The 18119-nt window shown below is 35.7% G+C and overlaps 1 protein-coding gene across 4 annotated transcripts in view; it reads left to right on the forward strand.

Annotated features, from left to right (window-relative positions):
• The window catches only part of bru3 (bruno 3), a 379483-nt gene that overhangs the window by 31332 nt on the left and 330032 nt on the right, over window positions 1-18119 (forward strand). The window lies entirely within an intron of this gene.

Here is an 18119-nt window from a genome sequence, read left to right on the forward strand (position 1 = left end):
TCTGCGGTCGACGTGTTCCTCTTTTTAAGCTTAAGATTGATGTCGTCGATTGGTCTCAGTTTAGATAATGGCCGTGCGATAACATTTTGAAATTACAGCAAATAATGATTGTCCGTTTCTCATAGTGGCCGTTATCTCCATTTCTAGCCGGTTGAATTCATTCGTCGCCTTCACTCTCCTGATTGATGTCGGCCTGAATTGATACAGATCGCTCGTCCGAATGTCCATTAAGCGTATTAATTTCCATGCTAATAGGTCATAATCATGCTAATACCAGCAATATTGCATTAGTTAAGAGAAACATGCATCAATAGCTGATTAATCGATAATTAGCAGATGTGTTACGACCACGATAAACCCGAATCCATCAATCGATCAAACGATAAATGCTGATGTGAAATATTTAATCTATCGATCTTCTTCGCATTTGACAATGTCTGGTGTTATCTATGATCCATTTCTGCTGAGTAAATCATCAGGATCGACTGGAGTATTCATATTTTCGGGTCAATTGCGCCAGCAGGATGCCCTAGAAGTAGAATGTTGAATTTTGTTGTTAGGCACGGCACGTCGTTGCCAAACGGCGACTATATGGCTCGAACACCGACTAACCGAAGAGGGGCAACACTGATTGCTTCCATGGAACAATAAGACTTTTGTGTCCTGCCAAGAATGTTATCATTAATGCCGCCAAGTGCCATATCTCAGATCGTGAGCGATAAAGCGTAAAACGTTTCCAGAAAGAGTTGACGATAATATTTTTACTGGCGGTCCCTACTTGTTGACTTTCTTCGGGAGAAACTGGAGCAATCGATCAAGTGTGTGGATAATTATTATTTCAGTGTATATCGAGTATACGTCTGCTATTGCATGTTGCTATAATAACCGGGCAAAGTTTCGCTAGTCTTTCCACGGCTCACGGTCTAGTTAAACGCGTATGAATTAGCAATAGTTTTCCAAAATTATAAAATATTGAAATGTGGTTGTGTGCACTTTGATGAAGGATCCTCTTCGTGTCCGAGCACGACAGTAACGAATCTAAAATTTAACACGTGTTGGAGAATTCACGCTTCTAACTATAAACTAGACGAATAGTGGAAGTCATAAATAATGTAGACAAAATTCTGGTTTTGTTCGAGAATAATTTTCCAGAATTATTCTTCGTCAAGATTTTATGTACCTTCATATTTGCATGCATCCTGCAAACATAAGTTTGTGGCGGCTAGATTTGCCATAAAGTTTGTTACGTGAAAATTTTTAAAAAGGGAAAATCAATAGTGAAATTGCAAATAAAAAACGGACACCAACAAGGTGTCATTCGTTAATATCAAATAAGCAAGTCTGCAGATGAGTTTTTTTAAATTTTAAAGTGGTTGAGCCACAGTCGCCATTTCGTGCTCGCATTGTAAAGCGCTGTACCGATGCTGTTCGCAGCAGATGGGAACTTACACAAGAGCATCTGCTAAGGGAAAGGGAAGTGTCAAAAAGCAAAGTCTTGTAACGGTGGTAAGAAAACTTTTAATAAGCAGAATGACCGTGTTTACGACCACAATACTCTAAAAACTACTGAAGTAATGCATACGGTGGCAAGAGATCACCATCCATAGGATCTCAGCAATGGAGGATGTATAAAAGTGTATTTTCCTTGGAAACGGGCTAAAAACTTTGGCAGGAGTGTATCAAAAAACATGTTTGAACTCATTACCTTCAAAATAACACTTCGCGACCAAGAAATCGATTTTCGCGCACTACTAGGCGGTCACAGGCCATTTTGACGCACTAGTGTGCAAAATCGACGTTCGCGCACTAGTGCGAATGCTTTTTGGATGATTTTGAAGCCCTTTGATTTGATAATCATAAACTCTGGTTTGCAAAACGCCATTTCTCCACTTTGAATGATGAAAATTTCGAAAGAGTGAAAATAAATCGCTATTGGCAATCGCATGGACAAGCGCTATCGTATTCACAAAGGGTATACGACAAATCAGATATTATGTTCGTTTCAAAAAAGTATTGTAGGAACTTCGATGCGAGAAGACGTATTCGGGGCATTCGCGCAAATGAAGCACTCGCTCCTTCGTCGCTCGTGTCTCAAATAATGCGCCCATGCGCGAAAAATATCTTCTCGCACTCATTTCGTAAATAACTATTTTGAGACTACTAAACGGTTCATAGAGAGACGTTGGGTGCTCCAGCAAGATTCTGCATCAACACTTAACGTCTGATACACTCAACAATGTTTCCGGGTTCAACACAGTGAATAGATGGTCCTCTGGTAGTACAGATTTAATCCCCTGGATTACAAACTGGATTACTCTAGGACTATTTGAAGGGAATTGTATGTCGCGAGAGATATGCTAATATGCAATGCTTGAAACATTCTCTAATAAAAATTGTCCGACGGAAAATGTTTGTGCCGTCATCCCTTATCTTGATAATACATGATGTCGTAGTTTTTTATGGTAAAAAAATCTGTATTTTGCATTTGTGGGACAGTTTAAGAGACTATCAAGTTTCGAATAAATTACAGTTGTTAATACGATCCAAAAGAAAAGCTATCAAAAAGAAAGGTACCGAAGGTTCAGCTGACAGTGATTGACGGTATAAAATTTACAAGCTCACCTCATCCTTTTTGGAATAGTAGGCAAATTGTATTACAACGGGTTGCCTACGAAATTCAACAATATTTACGTTTTCGCACGATTTAGTAGTGAATTACTGAAAGCGTAACGAATATCTTTGCGATTTTATGACTTTAGGACTGTAGGTATCACAGTTTAGATGTCCTGATAGTAGTCGTTAGAGACTAGTTTGAATTTTTATTAGTGCATAAAATAGTAAGATAATCGTCGTGAAATTCTAAATTTAACCGAACAATCTAATTAGTTCCTTCTATTATCGGGTGTTCATTTAATTCGACCTCAAAGTTGACCTTGAAGAGTCGATTGTGAACGCACCACAGATTACAGATCAGTAGATGACGGATCCGCTGTTTCAATCTAACCTCACTTTTCGCGTAGTTTGTGTTTTGACTCTGCAGACGGACGAGTGGTGCGTTCACAATCGACTCTTCAACGCCAACTTTGAGGATGCAACAACCAATACATATTGTTATATTAAATATTCCATTTTGCTACACTTTTAACTTGCTCTAAGTTTCCAGGAATTCTTGCGAAGAAGCCAGTATCGTTGCTCAGTTGTTGACATTTCTGTCTACTTGTTTTTTTACGATTTTCTTCTAGTTTATCACGTTACAAAGCAAAAATCCCGAAATCAATAATATTCGACGTAGTACGAAAGTTCTACCCCTTCTTGTGTAACAACAGCATTAAAAAGTTTTAATCTTAACTTATGACAAAAATTTTTCTTTTTTGGCGCCTCGTCTCCGCTAGTACAGATTTGCCACCATAAATCCTTCTTATTGGCATGTTTTCAATTTTTTCCCCCTCGCACGATATACGAGTATTCTCTCCTTGAAAAAAATTTGTGAAAAATTCCTAACCTTGAATCGGGATCGCAAAAAACCCTGTCAATACGACAATAGGGTGGGATTTACGTACGCACGAATCCTCTTAAATAGTTCCCGCTCAGTTCGTCAACTTTCCAAGCCGAATTTATTATTCCCCACTAACAACTCGCCCCTAATATCCTCTACTTAGTGGAAGTTCGCTAACTCGAACATATCGGAGTCAGTTTTAATATTAGCAAAAAATGACGGGCTGCGATGTCGTCCTTGGCCAGAACCGCTAACAACTAAATCGCATTACAGAAACACGATAGCTAAGTTATAAAGTCGATATAACATAGTTTGGAGGCCTCGAGCGTCGGTTAAGAGCCGAGTCACGTGCTCACTCTTGAGATACAAAAGGAGGATGGCGCCGCCCCGATCGTGCCGCTCTACTGTTGCTGTTGCGTCCGAAGAACGTCGCGCGTCTCGCCCTCTTCTCAGGACCTCTCAGGACAAAGGATCGGATGCCCACAATCAAAATGCTGACCCGCTCAGGAATTCCGAACGCTTGTCTTCTCGTCCGTCGTTTTTGATCAATACCGTTCGCATTGTTTTGCCGTCTTGGGGTCACACTTCGGTGCTTTGATGGATTCGCCAACGTCCCTTAAAAACTAGGCGATTTATGTTCCACTTGCTGCGGGATCGTCGTTTGCATAATACACCTTGACCATCCCGTAAATCCCATCAAAATTCCAGATTTTGGCACCGGAGAAGCGCACTTTTCACGTGTCGATGCAGCTCTTTGGATTACCATATCGTAGACGTTCTCTTAAAAATTATGTGGCGGTGCAGAATCAAAGCGGTAATGCATGTACATGTGGGATCTCACGTGCATGTTACGCATTGTCGTTAGCATAACCAAGTGAATTTGAATGAGATAAATAGCGCATTTATGCACCAGTTATACCACGACAGAATGGTACCGAATGAAGTATGGTTTCAATTTACGTTAGAATTTGAAATTTGCTTCAGCGGATGTAACCTCTTATCAGGATGTAATAAACTACACATGAGTCGTGTGCGTCCTGCGTCCTCACATGTTTAATAATGGAACAAAGACTTCTCTGCTATTCCACTTAACCTGGACTCATGCAAATTTCAAACGATAACAACCTCCTTCACTTTATACAAAAAGTTTGAAAATTCTAGGACATTTTGAAATACTGACTTCATAACAGTTCGAGCACGTTTTCGACATTTTCAAAGTTTACCGAAGTAGGAGAAGTCAAGAATTTGAGACGGTGAAGCACTTGCTACCTAAACGACAAGTTTAAGCACAGGCACAAACGTATGCGGTGAGAGTTTTATTATAGTGTATTACATTACGAGAGTAGTAAAGAGCATATTACGTACAAGTGGATGAATTGCATACGAGCGACGAATGAGCGAGTGATGTACCGGGTGAGTTAAGTTTTACCGCCCGCACGATTACCCCTATTAAAAAATTAATAAAATTACGAAACTTTAGGGTTACATTCCCTTGATATAAGACTTCAAATGTGTGCAATCAATTTTCCGTTATCACTTCATTCAGAGCTATAAAATTTAAAAAATCGATTTTGAGCAAAAAAACTTTTTTTTTTCGTACAGGCTCATAATTCACAATTAATTCAAAGAACACATTTATGAAATTCGCATCAAAAGAAAATTATTCGTTTTTGAATTATTCCAGTTTTAACAGTAAGAGCGAAATTTGACCAAGGTTAACAGCTACAGTGTCATTAATAAATATCTCATTGTTGGGAAACATCTGTTGACAACTTTTCTAGTAATTCTTAAGCCCCTAAAGGGTACCAGAAACAATCTACGTCAACTTCTTTTTTTTTGTGGAACTGACCACCCAATTTAATAATAAATCATAGCTAAATTTTGCACTTTAATATCAAATTCCATTTATTTCAAAAACCTGTGATTTTAATGACACCAAATTTTTCCTAAATGTTTGAAAGGACTCTCAGTCAAAAATTGTGTATACAGGGTGCGTCCTAAAAACGCCGCAAGCCATATCTCCGTTATTTATGGCTCGATTTAAATAAAACAAAAACTGTAATAAATTAATTTAAAAACACTATAAATACAATATAGACTATTTTTTTTTCCAAAAGTCATTCAAGGTCAGATGAATGTCAATTTTTTTTTCAAATAGCTTAGTATATTTTTTTATTCTGATTTTGAAAGAGATTGTTTTTCTGAATCCAACGATATGCCACATGTTAGAATGCATTTAACAGTAACCGCGAAAATAAATAAATAAAATAGCATTATTGGAAATTTTTTCTTCGAAAAAAATCAGATATACTATGGAAAACAATGCTAAACGCAATAACAATACTTTCTGAAGATAAAAAAAAAATAATATGACAGAACATGTAATAAATATTGCGTTTAGGATTGTTTTCCATAGTATACTTGATTTTTTTCGAAAAAATTTGACTTTTTGAAAAAAAAATTATCTACATCGTGCCTATAGGGTTTTTAAAATGATTTATTCCAGTTTTTGTTTTATTTAAATGTAGCCATAAATAACGGAGATATGGCTTGCGGCGTTTTTTAGGACGCACCCTGTATATATTAATGTAGCGGTTATTGAATCAAAACGAAATCTTTACCTGTTTCATTAAAAATTTTGAAATGTTTACAGATTGTTCTGCAGTGGTACACAATCATTCCTGAATTTTTTGAGAATTTTAAATTGATTAGAAGAGGGTGTTTTCGCTCGGGCGGTAAAACTTGACTCACCCGGTACTATACTTTTTCTACGACCCGTACTAGACTTTTTCTACGACCGGAATGATCCCCACAAAATTTCTAAAAAAATATTTTTCTACGACCATTACTTACAGATACAACAGAAATGCATTATTTCAGCAGATGGTTTCATTGTATTGTCTTCGAAATATGCCAACAGTAAATTCTCTGAAAAGGATTTAATGTTATTCTTTTCTTTCCAATTCATAAATGACACTCTTATTTGTCGCGAAATTTCTTTGGCAGCAGATTGTTGGTTGGAATTTTGAGCATTTCACTTGCGCTGAACATTTTACAGCTAAAATTGAGTTCACTTAGTTAAGATGCAAATAATATTGTCGTAAGTGTTACCTTTTATTAAATAACGATCACACTACGAGATGAAAATGTCAAATGAAAGAAGTCTAAACTGTCACAGAACGGCCGTTGCTTAGCAACGGTCGTAGGTGCTGCCATCATAATTTGGCTGAATCGTAAAATTCCCTAACAAGTAGTGGGCGGAGTTAATTTACTGTGACACGGAATCTTCAATCTTGGCCAACATGTTTTAGACATTTCTTTAAAAAAATGATGTAAACCAATCACTAGTGTCATTAATAAACGACAATTATTACAAATCACTTTGAAGTTTTTCTTGTGACATCAAAAAAGCAGGGAAATGGCATTATCGAGTCAAAAGTTGGATTATATTCAATAAAGGCCAGTTTACACATATTTGTCAGTTGTGGCCAGGATTCCGTGTCCGGAACAGTACGTAAAGACGCGTTTACTAGAGGGGTTGTTGGTGCGATTTTCGCTATTTACACTAGCAGTCGTAGAAAAAATATTTTAGACTTATGTGACCCAAAATACAGAAGCTTCACAATGTTGCATCGCATGTTGCCTAAAATTATCAGCGGAAAAAACCGAATTCTTCACATTTTACGGTCTATACAACATGCTTATGTAAATCTTACAAATTACTTAAGAATTCTACACTGGCGACGAATTTGTATCTGATAAAGTACTAATACCATAAATATTCAGCGTGTGACTTTGTCATGCGGGTGCGATTTGTTCGCGAGCTTTGATATATCAATGGGTTAACCATTGTGAAAAGTTTTTATCATTTGATCTAAAGCAAAAATAACGTACAAATTCTCGGCTAAGTGACGAACAATGTGTCGAATTTCAATCAATTCGAGTAGTGAAATCCAAAACATTACACCTTTTGTTCCCTTTATCGTAGAATCTAGGGAATTTCGTGCGCGCTATCACTAGCCACGTCAACTGAGCTTTTGTAAATGAAAGCACAGTAAAATCATTTTCGATAGCGTCGTAAGTCATTAATAATTCTGTTCATTTAAATGAATAACGATCGGTATAGATTAGGGTAGATAGTGATGTGTTTACGCCGTCCGAATTGATTCTAACTTGATTACAAATGTGTAGTTTATTTTCGTGTTTCTTTCATCGATAAAACCGTGCGGTTTCGCAGGTTCACTGTCTCCATAATGATTTCTTATGGTTGTATTTTGTTTCGCGAAAAGGACGAAATCGATAAATTGCATTAAAGGATCTAGTTCAAGTAGAGCTCTGGTCTGTATGAAACTTTACGTCCTCCCATTTCACAGACAGAAACTTATCCCTCGACTTTTTCGCAGCGAAAATTTCCACATCTATTTATGTTTGCGGTATTTTTCTAGTTTATAAAACGAAACTTCATCCAGATTATGGTGTCACAAAACAAAATTAAACCGAATTGCACCAACTCAAAACAATCATTTCACCCGACCGAAATTTCGAAGAATTATCATGCGCTAATATGTCCATTGTTAATGTGACACGGAAAAGCTTTTTAGGATCGAGAGAATTAAACTTTTATATCACAATTAGGGCTCATGAATTAGTTTTATGTTCGCACATTATTCCACATAAATTGCTCATTCGATTTGTCTTATTTTTACGACGCCACATCATCCATTTTTGTGTGTTATATTTTCGTTTTATTAGTTGCGTCGTGTTTGGCCAAATTTTAAGGAAGCCGAAACCAAAACAGGTGCTCGACGTTATATAAAATAACAATGGTTTAAGATAACTACGTTCAAGTTTGAATTGGGTATATTCTAAAGGTATACAAAGCCTGCATGGGAAATTTCCCCTGTAAAGTAACTTTAGCGTCACATTATCGTACATAATAATTCTTCAAGTCCTTGTGGAGAGACTGCAATGAAAGCGTGCCACAATAACGTGAGATTAATATCATAACCACCGTTTTTTTTTCAGTTCATTTAATATTAACCGAGTAAAGTAGTTCGGGGTTCTGGTGAAGCTTGGATTCTAGGGTCTCCTTAATCAAGAGACGAGGATAATTATATATAAAATTTGCTAATTAATTTGAACAGAGAAACTGTGAAACAAGACTGAAATGGTTTCGTGGCAATCGTTACCAAACCACAGTCTTACTTAACTCAAGAATTAATCTAAAAAATCCAAATAAAAGCGAAAAGTATTGTATGTAATATTGTTAACGGAATTCAATGCATCTAATATTTTTACGCTGGTTAAGAATTTAAATGACATAATTAAAGCTTCTCCTTATTATTTTTATTCGATTTAATGATTGATATCGGGCGTTCAAATGAAATCGCGTTGGAAAAAGTAAAGCATTTAGAACAGCGTAAAGTTTGAATTTCCCGCCGTTTGACACGAATGACATTTGTTGATGTTTAATCGGGACATAATTGAACATGTTTGTTTTCGGAAAAGGGTGGCCTTAGATATTTGCTTCGAGAAAAGGAATCGTTGAATTATTCTCTTTTAATGTAAAACATTGCAAAGAAAGAAAAAAAAAGAAAGATATTAGGCTCTCAATTTTAGGTTAGCTGTCAACATGCTCCAATTAATTTACGCTTTAAAAAAGCACAACAATAGACCCAGCCCAGCCCAGGATTTCATTTGAATGCGCGATATTATGTCTTTAGGCATCTTATGGTGTTAACATGCTTCAAAGGTGCTAGAGGATGCTGTTCAAATATTATTTAATCATTAAAACTTATCAACTTATATTAAAATTCTAAATAAATGGCATCGCGGTAGGCGTTGGAAATTTAAATTTACGTTGGCAGCAAGACCCTTGCTAATAATACCCTAGTTTCGATGATGTTGGTAACCTTCGCTTTTAATTTGGCCTTGATATTATCAATGGCATCGTTTTGTGTTTATTTTCTTGTTATAATATTTAGAATTTCCTTTTTTCATTTACGGAAAGTGTATTATTTTTCTGGGGGTATCTCTGCCGTGGGCGAAAACCACGTCAAAATTATGTAACGCATAACCTCAGAATAAAGTAATGACGGTTTCACATGTTTGCAAATTTTTTTGACATAACATAAAGCTCGCTTTAGAGAATCAACACCTACCGCGATGCCACTTATTCTGAATTATACTATATGTTATCACTTTAAATTGTATAAATAAGACGACAGTTTTAATATAAATAATTTTATTACAAACAATACAAAACGGACAACTAATTCATATAACTAATTCATATTTACTTTTCACTAAGTCCTATTTCTAAAAACAAGAATTTTTCTACATTATTTTCATTAGTTTCATCACAATTTTTGGTAACGTTATGAAAGCACTATTCATTACACCAAACGTGTTAGTGTTTCGGTGATTGTTGAGGAATGAAATTGTTTCAAATTAACTAGTCTTTTATTTCTGTCAGCGATAACAAATGATGAAGGATCCTCATAATAACAAGTTCTAGTTAAGGCATCAACAGTGAGAGCTTTCGGAGTGTCTATGCAGCTACTTAATATAAAATATTCATGACTCGTACACTTTTAAAATTTGAATCTTCTACAAAGCGGTTTTCCATTCCAAAATATGAAAGTATGAAGTATTCTTGAGGATGTTCACTGAGCCGTCAGTCCATACTCGACACATTTTTGGTCCTTTTGATTTCCTCAGGTTCTTCTAACTTTAATAATACTTTTTTGAATTGATTTTAGTTAGTTTTGTACATTCTTGTTGCATTGCTTTAATGGAGAAGAAATATCTACATAGATAATACATATTTGCACTTGTAGCGTTGACAATTCCTTGGATATTTTCTTCCACTTCAAGAAAATCGCCTTCAAAGTCGTCATCAGGCATTAAAGCCATTCTTTTCGTTCTTTTTGCAACATTTTCTTCTGACAGTATTTTTGTTGTTTGTCGCAACACCATGATGACGTAGGTATAAATTGCCCTACCGCCTTTCATTACAAAATATCATTTTTTTATAAACATAAATAGCAATGAAGGTGGAAATAAAAGTTTGTATGCAACTCGCTTAGCAATTAATCTTTACTGTGCTCGCTGGATCATGGAGACTCGCTCCTTCGTCGCTCGTCCCACAAACTTGCAGCTCGCCCATTAAGAATAATTTACTAAGCGCGTCACATAAAACTATTTCTTATTGAAGAATCTTTTTGTGGAAATTTCGGTGTAAAATTGGAATTCCATTTCTCTTCTATCCTTTAAAAGTCAATATCTCAGGAACCATGTTCTCTCCACATCTGCAAAATATAGGGGAGTACCATTGAATCAAATGGAGATGGAGCCACTGCACGAAAACAGAATGGAAACAGAGGAACCGAAAAATGAAAATGATTCTAAAATGTATTTAAAAAAAGAAATTGCTTTGCACGAGATTTTTTAGGAAAGAAAATATTTTCATTGTCCCAAAATTTCGACACACACTGCATAACCTCTCGATACTCACTTTATTAATAGATTGATTATTATTTTTGATCACCCCCACAGATAACAACAACAGTAGGTACAACTTTACAGTAAAAAATATTTGTAAATTGCAATGTTTTAGTTAGAGATCTGTAGAGTAGGTTCCCTTTGCTCGAGGACTAATCTTTGACATGTTCAAATAAGCATTACGCGAAGCCCTTTAATGTTCAAAAGCCTAAGTCGTCTTCTGACAGTTTTAAAGGGGCGAGATGCAACACACGATACAGAAAGAACATTTGTGCGGTGTACAAAACGCAACTTTCACGCAAATATAATACCAACAACACTTTCGGTACACTAGTGTGACGCATATAAATTATCGTCACGCCACGTAGGTACATTAGAGAAAGGGCGCCTCTCCGATCGGATAGCACTAAACGAAGGATGTAATTAAAAAAGCACGCTCGAAGGGCGATCAGAACCTGAAGTTCCTCATTAGTTTGGCAAAGCGCGGCTTATGCTTAAGGACGAGATCAATCATCCTTCCAACAGCAGGATATCTTTTTATCGCGGCTCGTGAATAGATTCGAGTGGAGAGATGTCGTGTTTGGCGTGCTCTATTTAAGTAAAATAAGATAATGATATTATAGATATGTGATAATGTCGGCTCTTGTCTCTTGTTCAACACGCAAGAACTGCGAATAATTACGAGTGGAGCTGAGTGTAGACGAACGGTCACGAAAGTGTCATTCGTTTGTGTCCCTCGAGGTTGTTGTTTAAGGGAAATTAATTTTATAATTTACCGGTCGTCAATTTGAATCGTGTATTTTTTTTTCTTCGTCAAAATTTTTAATATGTAGTTATTTGTATATCAAGGATGCGAAATCGTACTTTGACGAACCGAGAGACAAATTGTCGTCGAGGCCGCTTTGCGGCCGAGACAAGACAACCTCGAGGTCGTCAAATTACGATGTTTCAGTTCCGTGTACTCATCCAGAGTTAAAAAAAATATTATAAATTGTGCAGTGTCGCATTTGAAACCTGAAAAATCGAAACGGCAATATGAAAAATGTTACACAGTGACTTTGAGACTGATGTAACAAGAAGAATGTGGAAACCGTGGCGGATAATGTTGTACTGGCTCACCTATTTATTGGAATTTATTTATTGTGGAAGGTAAATGTTAAGTTCTGTTATGCTAGGTTGTATCATCTGCTCCTTTTTAGGTTATTTTAATCGTGGAAATATCAGGAGTCGTGCAAAGACACAAATAAACCAAAATGTCTGTTGATGACATTCAGGAAATGTTCCGAGATATTTCTCTTTTTGATCAGTGAAAAATTAACCTAATTCACATGTGTATTCAATTTCGCGGCCTGTTGTACGCACGCGAAGTGCTCATTTCGCGTACGGTTGCACACAAAAATGTTTCTACGCGTTAACACGAATTGTTGTATCCTGGGTTTCTATCTGTTCCCAAAGGTCGGCCAAAGATCAAGTTCCGATTAGAATCGAAATTTACCATTTAGTAAATCTGCGGGCCTATGTAAACACCCTTCGAACTGCTGCATTTGACCCTTTAAACGAGTCATATTATTGGGGTACAGTTTTAGGACTGTACTTAACTCTTAGACGTCCCGGGACTTAGCTTTATGGTGTTTGATCTCGATAAAAGAGAAATGACGTAATATAGCGAAGGGAATTTATTTACGACGGAATGAACAGACTGCGTCGTCGTATCCGAAGAACAGTTACAAGTGTTAGCATTTCCGAAAAGGGTTATCGGAGTTTGTGCAGTGCTAGAGCGCATACAATATTCAGGAACTAGTTCGTAGAAAAGCTCTGGAAAAAAATTCGCTCTTAATTTATTCGCGACCTAAAAACGTAAAATTTATGTGCTATGAAGACGTCGTTAAAATTTTTCAATTAGTACCAGAGTAGCGTGCTTTCGGTTCGTTGTGGCAACTTACATGGTGAAAAACGCTCGATGTTCAGCGCGATAACTGAAGCTCGTGTGAAACAACAATCCACATTAATGCCCCAACAGAAGTCGCGTTGTATATTACTCGTTTTTGATGGGTTTTTTCCCGTAATCTCTTCGACTGTCAGTATCAGAAGTCGATAAACGCGCCTGTTGATCTGACAGTCGTGGATGATTAGTAAGAAACGGAGAGAAATATGTTATGTGATATTTTCCCACAAGTCCTAGTGTCCTGCACAATGAGATGCTTTTCAGTCGTTGCACTCTTGCAAGATTAAGGATTAACCGGAGTCTCAGTCGTCCTGTGGTGAAAATCGATTCGGTCTTTCTCGAGTCAGGACGCAGGTGAAGTTATCCCGTATACATTAGCACATTAATGCAACGTGAGCAGATAAAGCTGTACGTAGCCGGCAGCAGGGACCGGGCTCAGCTTATCGGGCCTATTATCAGTTTACCGGGAGATGGTGCTCCGGAAGGATATCATTATCAGCTATACAAACCAGTGTATTCAGATCGGCGCCATCCAGATAGACCTCTATTAGGAAAATTCGACGGTGTATACAAAGGTTTCCTATTTTTGAGGACGATCTCGAATTTCGGGCTTTGCTTAATTTTCCCCGGAGAAGGGTTTTAATGGCGTCATGTCTAAATGTTTGTCGACATAAATTGGAACAATCTCGCAGATTTTAACGTCGCGGATGAACTTTAACCTCTTTTGAAGATTCAACAACGAGGTCTAGATTGTCTGCGTTGGGAATTTTTACGGGCGCATTTCGGAGAAACCTCAAAATCTGCAGAACCATAAAACCGAAATCTATGACCGATATCTTTTTTAAATGTTCTTGTTAAGACAGTTGTGTACCACGGCCTTAAATTCTGAAGCAGCCATGCAATAAATAGCTTTGTCTTTTGTTAACTGAAACGACTCAAAACGTATGTCAATAAAAATGGTTTTTTTGTAATTTATAATTTCGTTTTCAGTAATTTTAAAATGCGTAGATAAGGATTTAGGTAATAAAAATAATAAATGGTAAAACCAATAGCGAACACGTTTTTTTTTTTTAATCAGTGTAGTTATTTTTTGTTATTTCACGAAGTTTGACAATTCTCTTTAATGTTCGCCGAAAATGATAAAGAAACAAGCTTTTGGCGTCTTATACTCGTACTTCAGTGAATGTGCAACAGTTTTAAAGAAATACGTGAATTCAGTGATCTTTAAAAATAAATTGTTAATTTGAGTAGCCCAAGTAATCTAAATCGACCCATTTTTTTTCTTTCTGGATAAATTTAACAAAACCCTTAATAACTGTTTATTAAACATTATGTTTCTCAAAAGTTCCTATTTGTATCATTTATATTTCCGTAGGTATTTATTAATATGTATTCCTTTTCCAGTTCAATTCTAGCTCATAATTAAATTTAATATCTGATGTAAATAACGTAAGTTATTTAGTTAGTAACAATAAGAATTTTGTTTATTACTTCGAAATTCGTTAGCAGTGATCGGGACATCATCATAATCATAGATATGCAGAGTGTCTATAAAAGAATGTGGGATCCTAGTAGGCGTTGAAAGTTTGCCGACTTTTTCACCAGAAATCGAATAATGTTAGTATGATCTACGATATGCAACCCTTAAAATACCGTGCGATCGATAAAAAAGTCGAGAAGGCCGTGATTAAGACGCTCCAGTTGGCAACACGTGAAAAATTTAATTCAAATATCATTACAATAGTAATTGTCATTATATGCAGGTGTCCCAAAAAAAAAAACGAGTCTATAAGTCTCTTATTTATTGCAGGATTTTAATTATTTATACACCATATTAAATGGTTATGAATAGGCTACAAAAAGGCCTAATAAATTCCCGTATAGCCCTAAGGGCTTCAAGATTAAACTCTCAAAAAATTTTTTTTAATGGGAACACATAATTTTTTTTTTGTAATTCTAATAGAGATTTTTATTCTGAAAACAACAATGTATCATAAGTATACACTTACATACCAAAAATATAAAAAAAAAATTGTAAAAAACGCTACAATCGTCTATACTCCATTTTGCGCTAATCATTGGCCGCATATCTGCGCCATCCCATATGTTATTAGATTTGAAAACGGCGAATGGTCCTATTCGACACCTTGAGACCATTGAAGACCATTTTAGCAATTACTTCTAAAATATTTGCGAGGTTATAAAATTATGGTGATTTTCCGGAAATTATCTAGCTTTGGAAAAAGCTTTTTTAAGAATAAGCAGGCCAACAAAGCAGGACTTCGAAAGCGGAAATGAGGTTAAGTGGACTTTGTGTTGACAACTTGTGAATATTTGACAGTTGCGATTAGTATTTAATGAATTTAAACCAGGCGGCAAATTCCAGAGCCATCTGCGATCCTACATTCTTTTATAGACAGTATCTACAATAGTCTTTGTTTTTTATTCATACAAATATTGATTAGTTGAAAACCACATACCTATTGATTTTACACTAAACTTACATTGTATTAATTGTACACTTAACTAAACGTCGTCACTTTTTTAAACTGAGCTCGTTTTAACTAAATCGCACACGCTATTGCTATATTAGGTTCTATAACAATAACAAATTACCAGCTTATATCAAATTCTAAATTTAAACAAAGTATGTAAGAATATAAAAGCGTCATTAATATACCTATCCTCAAAGGTAATCATGTGCCCATGCAAGATAGACGTGATTAGAACCATGAAGTCTTACTTTGTTAGAATGGATTTTTCTGCATATGTCAAGGATAGTAGAACTCTCTTTGAAGTTGTATCTTTCTCAACAAATTCTTTTTGATGGTAGATTCGAATATGTATTATATAAGCTTTAGGCTTTGTAATAATTTACATATTTCTTTATTATTTAAATGGCAATTTTTTTATTAGTAACTATAGAAACGATTAGCTAATTCGTAATATTGCTTTTGTAAACAAAAACAGAGAACTGAAGCTTGTACAGTCCATTTTTTTAAATTATAATCCGATGAGCTTACTCCGAATCAAGAAATCGACATGACCTGCGTCTGCTTTCGACATCTGACAGCAATGCATGGTGCTACCAATATTTGAAAATTTATATTGGCATCTTGAGACAAATGTCATTACAGTTTTTGTGATTTTGAGTTGTGTTCTTTCGTGCTTTCATGATTTTTCTGCAAATTCATTCCTCTGTTTTTTTTTGTTTTTCAAAAAACAGTTCTTTTCAGAACGCTTTTGATAACTATTTATCAACTAATAGGTAAAACATATTAAAAGTTATTGAAAACAACCAGATTTGGACTCTTTCTTTCTTCCTAGATTTTGTTTCGGCAATGCCCCGTGAGGTCAATGCCCTTCTTACACGCTAATGAGAAATTTGTTAATGTATTTTACACGGGAACGAGATAATAAAGGTCCGCTTCTGCCAGTGGCTGCTGTTCAAGAAAGAGTTGCTTTTCCTTGGCATCATTTCAAGCAAAATTAAACAAAATAATCACAAATGTAGTTAAAACCTAACCTAAAAATTTGACGTCGCTAATGAAATAAACGTACAACTCGCGTCTTGCTCTGATCGCACATGTCAAAGCGAGATGCATAATGGGACGGACTTAATAAAATACGTACAAGAATCCAAGAGCTTGTTTTACATTATTAGTATTACATTATGTTAGAAAGAGCAAGCAATGTAACAGTTGCTTTGCTTATTAATTGATCCATCAGACTATAATTAAAAAATTGACTTTAGATGTAAAATCAAGAAGTTTTACTTTGCTAGAATGGATTTTGCTTCATATAAAGAATAGTAAAACTATCTTTGAAATTGTTTCTTTCTCGCCAATAATTCAAGCGATATACGAGTACTGAATACTGAAAGAATTTGTGCCGGTAGATTCGAAAATTATAAAAGCTTTAAGCCTTTTAATAGTAGATTTCTTTTAACAAACAATTAGCACTTTGTTATAATTTACTAAAATAAACGTCCTCGTAGTACTTTCAAAAATGAAACCTTATTCATCTTGTTCATTTTTTCTTTTTGTTTTTTTTTCCATTTTGTTGCTGAAACACAATTCCAGCACTAAAATATTTTATTGAAAATACCCTAACTCCAATAAGGGGAGAATGTCAAATACTATGAATAGTTAAATATGGTCTGCTAATTACTAAATTGCTGGTAAAGGTACTCTACATTACCTATACACTTATGAGTAATGAATTGGTGGTTTATGCACCGATATAATTACATATACATGTCAACCAACCATATGTGCTGCATTAATGTTATACAAATACAGTGAGCCTGGCTGTAATACAGTGGTATTCACGGGTAATAATGGGCCTAACAACGTCCCGACGCAACCAAGTAAACATATTTCTCAAACGAGTAGATCCCAATTGATCTTTTTATTTTTTAATGAATCCAAAACTGCTTTTATTAAGACAAATTTCAGTTGTCGCTACCTGACATCTATCATGTATTTGTGTTTAAATAAAAATAACCTAAAAAATTTACAGTAATTTAGATGTCAACTTCATGTCAAATAAAAAAAAAATTATAACCACACTATGTTTTAGTAGTTATTTATGTGACGCGCTTAGTAAATTAATCTTTAGGGGCGCGCTGGCTTATGGAGACTCGTTCCTTGCGTCACTCGTCCCACAAAAGCCCGCGCGCCCGTATAGATTAATTTACGCGTCACATAAATAACTACTACCTTGACGTAGCGTTAAGGGGTTGTTTTATTTTGTTAGCGTGGCAAAGTGGCACTTGTATGAATTGGTTTTCCAATTTCAAACGTGAAGTAAAGCAATTAAATTTAGATTATTTCTGCCCGAACCCGAGGAAGTCGAAGGTGTTTAAGATGTCATTTATATATTATTTTTGAGACATTAAGATCAGCATTGTGATTAGCCCAGTGCACGTTATAAAAGTATAAAAGTGAGAAGCCAAAATATGCAGGAAAATGAGTTCCTTCTCACGCAATTAGATTTTTCTTCCAACGTTTTCATTGAAAACGATTCGACAATCGATAAATCAAGATCGTTGTCGTTCATATTTGCCCCTTTGGACTTTTGTGTCACTTCCCCGGCACAATTATTGAATTCCAGACGTTTTTACCTGTTGTGGCGTGTTTCCGTTCCATGACCTACGCCATCTTCGTGCCGAGT

The sequence above is a fragment of the Tenebrio molitor genome, chromosome 8, assembly GCF_963966145.1.
Source record: "Tenebrio molitor chromosome 8, icTenMoli1.1, whole genome shotgun sequence".
NCBI lineage: Eukaryota > Metazoa > Arthropoda > Insecta > Coleoptera > Tenebrionidae > Tenebrio > Tenebrio molitor.